Source organism: Arachis hypogaea, chromosome 18, assembly GCF_003086295.3.
Source record: "Arachis hypogaea cultivar Tifrunner chromosome 18, arahy.Tifrunner.gnm2.J5K5, whole genome shotgun sequence".
NCBI classification, from domain to species: domain Eukaryota; kingdom Viridiplantae; phylum Streptophyta; class Magnoliopsida; order Fabales; family Fabaceae; genus Arachis; species Arachis hypogaea.
In genome coordinates this window covers 72,530,931-72,539,670 of record NC_092053.1, presented here as the reverse complement: position 1 = coordinate 72,539,670, position 8,740 = coordinate 72,530,931, and the positions used below count along the sequence as shown (strand labels likewise).

At 39.2% G+C, this 8,740-nt stretch overlaps 1 non-coding gene across 1 annotated transcript; it reads left to right on the top strand.

The window, feature by feature from the left end:
* The first annotated feature begins 672 nt into the window (after nucleotides 1-672).
* LOC112773477 (small nucleolar RNA R71) lies at nucleotides 673-776 on the top strand. The gene has a single exon (XR_003188024.1). It is a non-coding gene; the product is annotated as a small nucleolar RNA R71 (small nucleolar RNA).
* The last annotated feature ends 7,964 nt before the right edge of the window (nucleotides 777-8,740 follow it).

The following is an 8,740-nucleotide window of genomic DNA, read 5'->3' as shown; positions in this document are numbered from 1 at the left end:
TTGCATATACCTTCAAGTAGAGTCTCAATTCTGGAGAGTCTATCTTTGGATGGTGATGGTGAGTTGAGGTTGGAGGGGCGAGAATGGCCATTTTGGTTTTGATATGGATGTTGAGAGGTATTGTTGGGTGAGTGTTGATATGATCTCTGTGTGGGATGTTGGTGAGTTGTATTATTGTTGGGGTTGTGACGTCTCTGATCTTGGCCTTGGTCTTGTTGATTTCCCCACCCAAAGTTTAGGTGGTTCTTCCAACTAGGATTATAAGTTTTGGAGTATAGATCATGGGTTTGCCTAGCTGAGTTTCCAATGTAGTTGGCTTGTTCCTGGTCACCCTCTTCCTCTGCATTCACTCCTTCTTGAGCTGCTGATGAGGTGGTGACTACTGTAACTTGGTTTCTTTCCATCTTCTTGGTAAGGTCAGCCAGCTGCTTGGTGATCATCTTGTTTTGAGCCAGCAGCGCATCCATGTTATTTAGCTCCATTACTCCTCGAGTGTTGCCGATTTCAGAAGCATAGAAGTAGTCATTCTCAGCTACAGTCTCGATGACATCTATGGCTTCTTCAATGGTCTTCTTCTTGTTCAGAGATCCTCCGGATGAGTGGTCTACTGCCTTCTTTGATTCATAAGAAAGACCCTCATAGAAGATGCCTAACTGCACCCATTCATTGAACATGTCTGGCGGGCATCTTCTTGTTAAGTCCTTAAATCTCTCCCATGCTTCATAGAGAGTTTCACCATCTTATTGCCTGAAGGTTTGTACCTCAGCTCTCAACCTGTTGATTCTTTGAGGAGGATAGAATCTCGCCAAAAATTTGTTTACTACATCTTCCCATGTTGTTAAACTCTCCTTCGGGAAGGATTCTAGCCATTTAGATGCTTTGTCCTTGAGTGAAAAGGGGAACAGAAGCAGTCTATAGGTGTCAGGATGAACACCATTAGACTTCACAGTATCACATATCCTTAGGAAGGTGGTGAGATGTTGATTGGGGTCTTCTTGGAAACTACCTCTGAATGCACAGTTGTTCTGGACTAGGGTGATGAGCTGGGGTTTTAGTTCAAAGTTATTGGCATGTATGGTTAGCTTTTGGATGCTACTTCCACAGTTTCTTGGGTTTGGATTGATATAAGAGCCTAGAACTATTCTCTCTTGCCCAGCATGATTTACTGGACCTTCTCTGGCATGGTTGTGAGCTTCTTCTTCATGGTGGTTCTTCATATTCTCCTCCATATCTGGTTCAAAATACTCTTCCTCTTCCTCAGTACTAACGACTCTCTTCCCTCCTGCTTCCCTCCTTAGTCTAAGAAGGGTCCTCTCAGGTTCAGAATCAAAGGACGTTGAGACCACACTTCTTCTACCTATCATACAACCAACAAAGCAAAAAACAAGAAAGGAGATGAATGAAGAAATTACTCTTGTTAGAATAGCTGTTAGTGTGAGTGATGCAATATATCAAACAGTTAGTGGGTTAGTGAACTGAATTGTAAACAATGACGAAAACATAACAAACGGGTAAGGGGTAAAGGGAAGAAAATAACTAAAACTGAAAGTAAATCACTCAAATGGAATTAAACAAAACAAAAGAAAAATGCTCAATCTAGTTATCCTCCAACTTAATCATTGTCGATACAAAATAAATTCCCGGCAACGGCGCCATAAACTTGATGCATGGAAACTTGTCTCTCAACAAATCTCCCCTCGGCAAGTATACCGAATTGTCGTCAAGTAAAAACTCACAATAGAGTGAGGTCGAATCCACAGGGATTAACGGATTAAGCAATCAATGGTTAATTGATTATCCTAGTTAGACGAATTAGATTGGAGTTATAAGCAACAAGGAAATGTAAATTGCATGAATGTAAAGGAAAAACTATAAAGTGCAGAAAAGTAAAATGGTAAGAAAAGTAAATGTAAGAACTAAAAATAAAATGAACATTGGGATCAAGAGATATTGCAATCCTCTGGATCAAGTTCATTCTCATCTCTTCCTTAATCAATGCATTCATTGATCTCCTTGGAAATATTAAGTGATTGGATCCCAATTCCTTGGCAACCCAATCTCCCTAAGCTTGAACAATTTTCCAATTTCTTGATTTAATTGCTCATGGGAAGAGATGAAGTTTGGTCACTAATTATACCACATGCATTCCCAAATCAAAGTGTTGGTAGGATTATATGTCACTATATCCATCCAAACCACAATTTGGTCCAACATGAGAAAGCATTTCTAGCATGATCTCCTCATTCCTCTTCCAAGGTTCTGAGGAGATCCAATTATGGAGAGCTTCTCTTCCAAGATAGCTAACCAATTGGATGAAGAACGAAAGCTTTCTAGTAAAATCAAGAGAAAAGAAAGAGGAAGAATAATGAAAATTATTATTGATCCATCAAATTACAACAGAGCTCTCTAACCCAATGAAAATGGGCTTAGTTGTTCATAGCTCTGGAAATGGAAATCAAAAATGAAAAGTGCATTCTGAATATCAAACTAGAAGTTACAGAGAAAGTAAATTATACAGAGTGTAGTTCTCCAGTTCCAGATCTCTTTTTAATTCAAAACTATCCCTATATACTACTCTTCAGATCTTCTAGTTAGCTCTTCAAGTCTTGGATATGGGCCCTTGATCTTTAGTTAAAGCAGTTACAGTCTTTAGTGGGCTCAGCTTTGCTTGCAAAGAAAGTGTGAGTTAGGCATGATGGGAGGTTAGTTAGGACGTTAATGGTGTTAACGTTAAGTGTAAAATTGGGGTCAAAAGCGTTAGTGACGATAACTTTGTCACTAACGTTCCCAACCAATTGATCCACGTTAACTTCAACATTAGTGATACTAACGTAGCCACTAGCGTAGCCTCTTAGCCTTCGCAAATGTTATTGGCATTCACCTTTACCAATAACATTGCTCTTTGTCCCTTTCTTCCACGTTAATGATCCACGTTAGTGTAGCTAACGTGGCCTTTAACATGGGCATGCCAAGGCTTCGAGAGTGTTAGTGACACTCACCTTTGTCACTAACGCTTCAAAGTACCCCATTTTTCCACGTTAGTGCCTCACGTTAATGGCATTAACGTGACCACTAACGTGGGTATGCTTGCCATCTCCAACGTTAGTGACAAAAGTTAGTGTCACTAACATTGGCACATCATTCTTTTACTCCACGTTATCCTTCACGTTAGTGGTCTTAACATGACCACTAATGTGGGCAATCTTGGCCTGATCCAACGTTAGTGACAAAGGTGAGTGTCACTAACGTTGGCGATCTCTTCTCACTCCACGTTAGAGTTCACGTTAATTAGATTAACGTGACTCTTAACGTGGCTATGTGTGGCCCTTTTGGAACGTTAGTGGTGTTCACTTTTACCACTAACGTTGGAGCTCTCCCTTTCTTCCACGTTAGTTCCCACGTTAGTGTAACTAACGTAGTAACTAACGTGTGTTATGATGGCATTCGAAGGCGTTATTGGTGGTAACTTTTACCACTAACGTTGCAAGCTCGCTCCCATTCCACGTTAGTGGTCACGTTAGTGAAGCTAACGTGGCTGTTAACGTGATTCTTCTTTGCTTCCTTTGTCCTGAAATCAAACAAACAAGGTACATCAAAGCTTTGTTTCAAGTCATGAGATCATGCATCATCCATATTATCATTCAATTCATGCATAATTCTCATGAAATCATGTAAAGTTCACAATGTTTGGTTGAATCAAGATATAAGTGTATATTCACCCAAAACTTGCTTATTTACTAAGAAAATGCATGAAACTATCCAAAAAAAGTAAAGAAAAAGGTCAGTGAAACTGGCTAAAATGCCCTGGCATCAGTTAGTGGTGCACGAAATTGTGATTCATACTTTTCACAACTCCGCACAACTAACCAGCAAGTGCACTGGGTCGTTCAAGTAATTCCTTACGTGGGTAAGGGTCGATCCCACGGAGATTGTTGGCTTGAAGCAAGCTATGGTCATCCTGTAAATCTTAGTTAGGCGGATTCAAATGGTTATGAGTTTTTGATAATTAAAAGATAAATAAAACATAAAATAAGATAGAGATACTTGTGTAATTCATTGGTGGGAATTTCAGATAAGCGTTTAGAGATGCTTTGTTGCTTTTGAACCTTTGCTTTCCTACTATCTTCTTCCAATCATGCGTGCTCCCTTCCATGGCAAGCTGTATGATCCTCTCGGATGAAAAATACTAGGTACGATCTCTGCACGGCTAATCAACTGTCTGATTTCTTGTCTCGGATGAAAAATACCAAGTACAGCTACCGCACGGCTATTTATCTGTCGATTCCCGCTAGCGTCAGAAGAGGATCTCTCTATCCTTTTGCACACTATCACTGCACCCAACATTCGCAAGTTTGAAGCTCATCACAGTCATCCCTTCCCAGATCCTATTCGGAATACCACAGACAAGGTTTAGACTTTACGGATCTCAGGAATGCTACCAGTTGGTTCTAGCCTATACCACGAAGGTACTAATCTCACGGACTCGGTCCGCGTATTAGATACCCAAGAGAATATACTCCGGCTGTCGTCCAATGACTACGTTGAACATCATGTAGACCGCTTGTGGTTGTCAGGCATGCAGATCTTGGCTAAGCGAGTAACGAAGATAGTGGGTGATTGTCACGGGTCACCCCTTCATTCTAACTTAACTGAATTAAATACAAGAGTATATCTTGGAGAAGAAGTAGGTGTGAATTGAAAGAAAAACAATAGTTCTTGCATTAATTCATGAAGAACAGTAGAGCTCCACACCTTAATCTATGGGGTGTAGAAACTCCACCATAGAAAATATATAAGGGAAATAGGTCTACGCATGGCCGAATGGCCAGCCTCCAAACGTGAACAATGGCATAAGCTGTGTTCCAAAACAATAGTAAAAAGTGCTTTTTATACTAAACTAGTAACTTAGGTTTACAGAAAATGAGTAACTAAGTGCAGATAGTGCAGAAATCCACTTGCGGGGCCCACTTGGTGTGTGCTTGGACTGACCATTGAAGCTTTCACGTGCATAGGCCATTCTTGGAGTTAAATGCCAACTTGGGTGCCAGTTTGGGCGTTTAACTCTAGTTCTGGTGCCATTTCTGGCGTTTTACGCCAGAAAAGGGTCTTTGGTGGGCGTTTAGATGCCAGTTTGGGCCATCAAATATCGAGCAAAGTATAGACTATTATATATTGTTGGAAAGCCCAAGATGTCTACTTTATAACACAATTAAGAGCGCACCAATTGGGCTTTTGTAACTCCAGAAAATCTACTTCGAGTGCAGGAGGGTCAGAATCCAACAGCATCTGCAGTCCTTTCTCAGCCTCTGAATCAGATTTTTGCTCAGGTCCCTCAATTTTAGCCGGAAAATACCTGAAATCATAGAAAAACACACAAAGTCATAGTAAAGTCCAGAAATGTGATTTTTGCATAAAAACTAATAAAAATATAATAAAAAGTAACTAAAATATACTAAAAACTATGTAAAAACAATGCCAAAAAGGGTATAAATTATCCGCTCATCACAACACCAAACTTAAATTGTTGCTTGTCCCCAAGAAGCTAAAAACAAAATAGGATAAAAAGTAGAGAATATACAATAAACCTCAAAAATATCCATGAAGATTAGTTTCACTTAGATGAGCGGGACTAGTAGCTTTTTGCTTCTGAACAGTTTTGGCATCTCACTTTATCATTTGAAGTTCAGAATGATTGGTATCCATAGGAACTCATAATTCAGATAGTGTTATTGATTCTCCTAGTTTAGTATGTTGATTCTTGAACACAACTACTTTATGAGTCTTGGCCGTGACCCTAAGCATTTTGTTTTCCAGTATTACCACCGGATACATAAATGCCACAGACACATTACTGGGTGAACCTTTTCAGATTGTGACTTAGCTTTACTAGAGTCCCCAGTTAGAGATTTCCAGAGCTCTTAAGCACACTCTTTTACTTTGGACCATGACTTTAACCGCTCAGTCTCAAGCTTTTTGCTTGACACCTTCACGCCACAAGCACATGGTTAGGGACAGCTTGGTTTAGCCGCTTAGGCCAGGATTTTATTCCTTTGGGCCCTCCTATCCATTAATGCTCAAAGCCTTGGATCGTTTTTACCCTTGCCTTTTGGTTTAAAGGGTTATTGGCTTTTTCTGCTTGCTTTTTCTTTTTCTCTCTTTTTTTCTTTATTTTTTGCCATATTTTTTTTTCGCAAGCTTTGTTCACTGCTTTTTCTTGCTTCAAGAATCAATTTTATAATTTTTCAGATTATCAATAACATTTCTCCTTTTTCATTATTCTTTCAAGAGCCAACAATTTTAATATTCATAAACTTCAATACATTCATTCAGAAAACAAAAAGTATTGCCACCACATCAAAATAATTAAACTAATTTCAAGATAGAATTCGAAATTCATGTACTTCTTTTTCTTTTTCGGAAAACATTTTTCATTTAAGAAAGGTGAAGGATTCATGGAATAATCATAACTTTAAGACATAGACACTAGACACTAATGATCATGTAATAAAGACACAAACATAGTCAAAACATAAAGCATAAAAACTGAAAACAGAAAAGAAAATAAACAAGGAGATTAAAGAATGGGTCCACCTTAGTGATGGTGGCTTCTTCTTCGTCTTAAAGAACCAATGGAGTTCTTGAGCTCCTCTATGTCTCTTCCTTGCCTTTGTTGCTCCTTTCTCATGGCCTTTTGGTCCTCTCTGATTTCATGGAGAATGATGGAGTGCTTTTGGTGAGGTCCATGAGTGGTCTCTCTTGTTTGCTCCATCCTCTTTCTAGTGATGGGCTTTTGAGATGAATTTCTCCATCTCCCATGACTCGGAGTTGGAAGCAACTGCCTTCCCTTTCCTCTTTCTAGAGGTTTCTCCGGCCTTAGGTGCTATTAATGGTTATGGAAAAATAAAAAGCAGAGCTTTTTCCACACCAAACTTAAAAGGTTTGCTCGTCCTCGAGCAAAATAAAACAGAAGGGAGTAGAAGAAGAATGATGCAATTAATTTTGAAAACTTGTTACTGTATGCAAGAAAAATTAAAAAGAGTTGAAAAGAATTTGAAAAGGTATGTATGTTTTAGAAAACATTTTGGAAGGAATTGAAAAGAATTGAAAGAGAATTTAAACGAATTTGAAAGATTATTAATTTTTGAAAATAGAAATTGAAAGATGAATGTTTCAAATATGTTTGATGCAAAAAATTATGAATTCAAACATGAAAAATTGAAAAAAATTGAATTGGAAACAAAATTACCTCCCTTGTGTCATCCTGGCGTTAAACGCCCAGAATGCTATCCATTATGGCGTTTAAAGCCCACTTAACTGCCTCTTTGGGCGTTTAACGCCCAGCCAGATACCCTGACTGGCATTAAATGCCAGGAACCCTTCTTTACTGGGTGTTTTTGTGAATGCCCAGAATGCTACATTTCTGGCGTTAAACGCCCAGAATGCTGCCGGCATGGGCGTTAAACGCCCATTCTGCTATCCTTACTGGCGTTTAAATGCTAGTAAGCCTGTCCTCCAGGGTGTGCTATTTTTTATGCTATTTTTTATTCTGCTTTAATTCTACAGCTATTTTTATGACTTCACATGATCATCAACCTAAAAAAAACATAACATGGCAATGGAAAACAAATGTCTATAAAATAAATATAATTAAATAACATTAGGTTGCCTCCCAATAAGCGCTTCTTTAATGTCAATAGCTTGACAGTGAGCTCTTAGAGAGCTTCATAGAGACTCAGAGCATGATGGTGGCTTCCCAACGCCAAACTTAGAGTTTGAATGTGGGGGCTCTGCTTGACTCTGTATTGAGAGAAGCTTTTCATGCTTCCTCTCCATGGTTACAGAGGAAGTTCGTTGAGCCTTAAACACAAGGTAGTCCTCATTAGGGAGCTCCTTAGTGGTCAGTGGACGTCCATTGAGGTCTTCTTCACTGGAAATCACTGCCTCCTCCTCCTCTATAGGTTCGGCCACTTTGGATATATTGATGGTCTTGCACTCTCTATTTGGATTCTCTTCTGTATTGCTTGGGAGAGTACTAGGAGGAGTTTCAGTAACTCTTTTACTCAGCTAACCCACTTGTGCCTCCAGATTTCTAATGGAGGACCTTGTTTAAGTCATGAAACTATGAGTCGTCTTAGTTAGATCAGAGACTATGGTTGCTAAGTGAGAGAGGCTCTGCCTAGAATTCTCTGTCTGCTGCTGAGGTGATGATGGAAAAGGTTTGCTATTGTCAAACCGAATTCTCCCACCATTATTATTATTAAAGCCTTGTTGAGGCTTCTGTTGATCCTTCCATGAGAAATTTTGATGATTTCTCCATGAAGGATTATAGGTGTTTCTATAGGATTCTCCTATCTAATTCACCTCTTCCATTGCAGGATTCTTAGGGTCATAAGCTTCTCCTTCAGAGGAGGCTTCTTTAGCACTGCCGGATGCAGCTTGCATTCCAATCAGATTCTGAGAAATCATATTGACTTGCTCAGTCAATATTTTATTCTGAGCCAATATCGCATTTAGAGTATCAATCTCAAGAACTCCTTTCTTCTGAGTCTTCCCATTATTCACAGGATTTCTTTCAGAAGTATACATGAACTGGTTATTTGCAACCATTTCAATGAGTTCCTGGGCTTCTGTAGGTGTTTTCTTCAGATGAAGAGATCCACCAGTAGAGTGGTCCAATGACATCTTAGACAATTCAGACAGACCATCATAGAATATACATAAGATGCTCCATTCTGAAAGT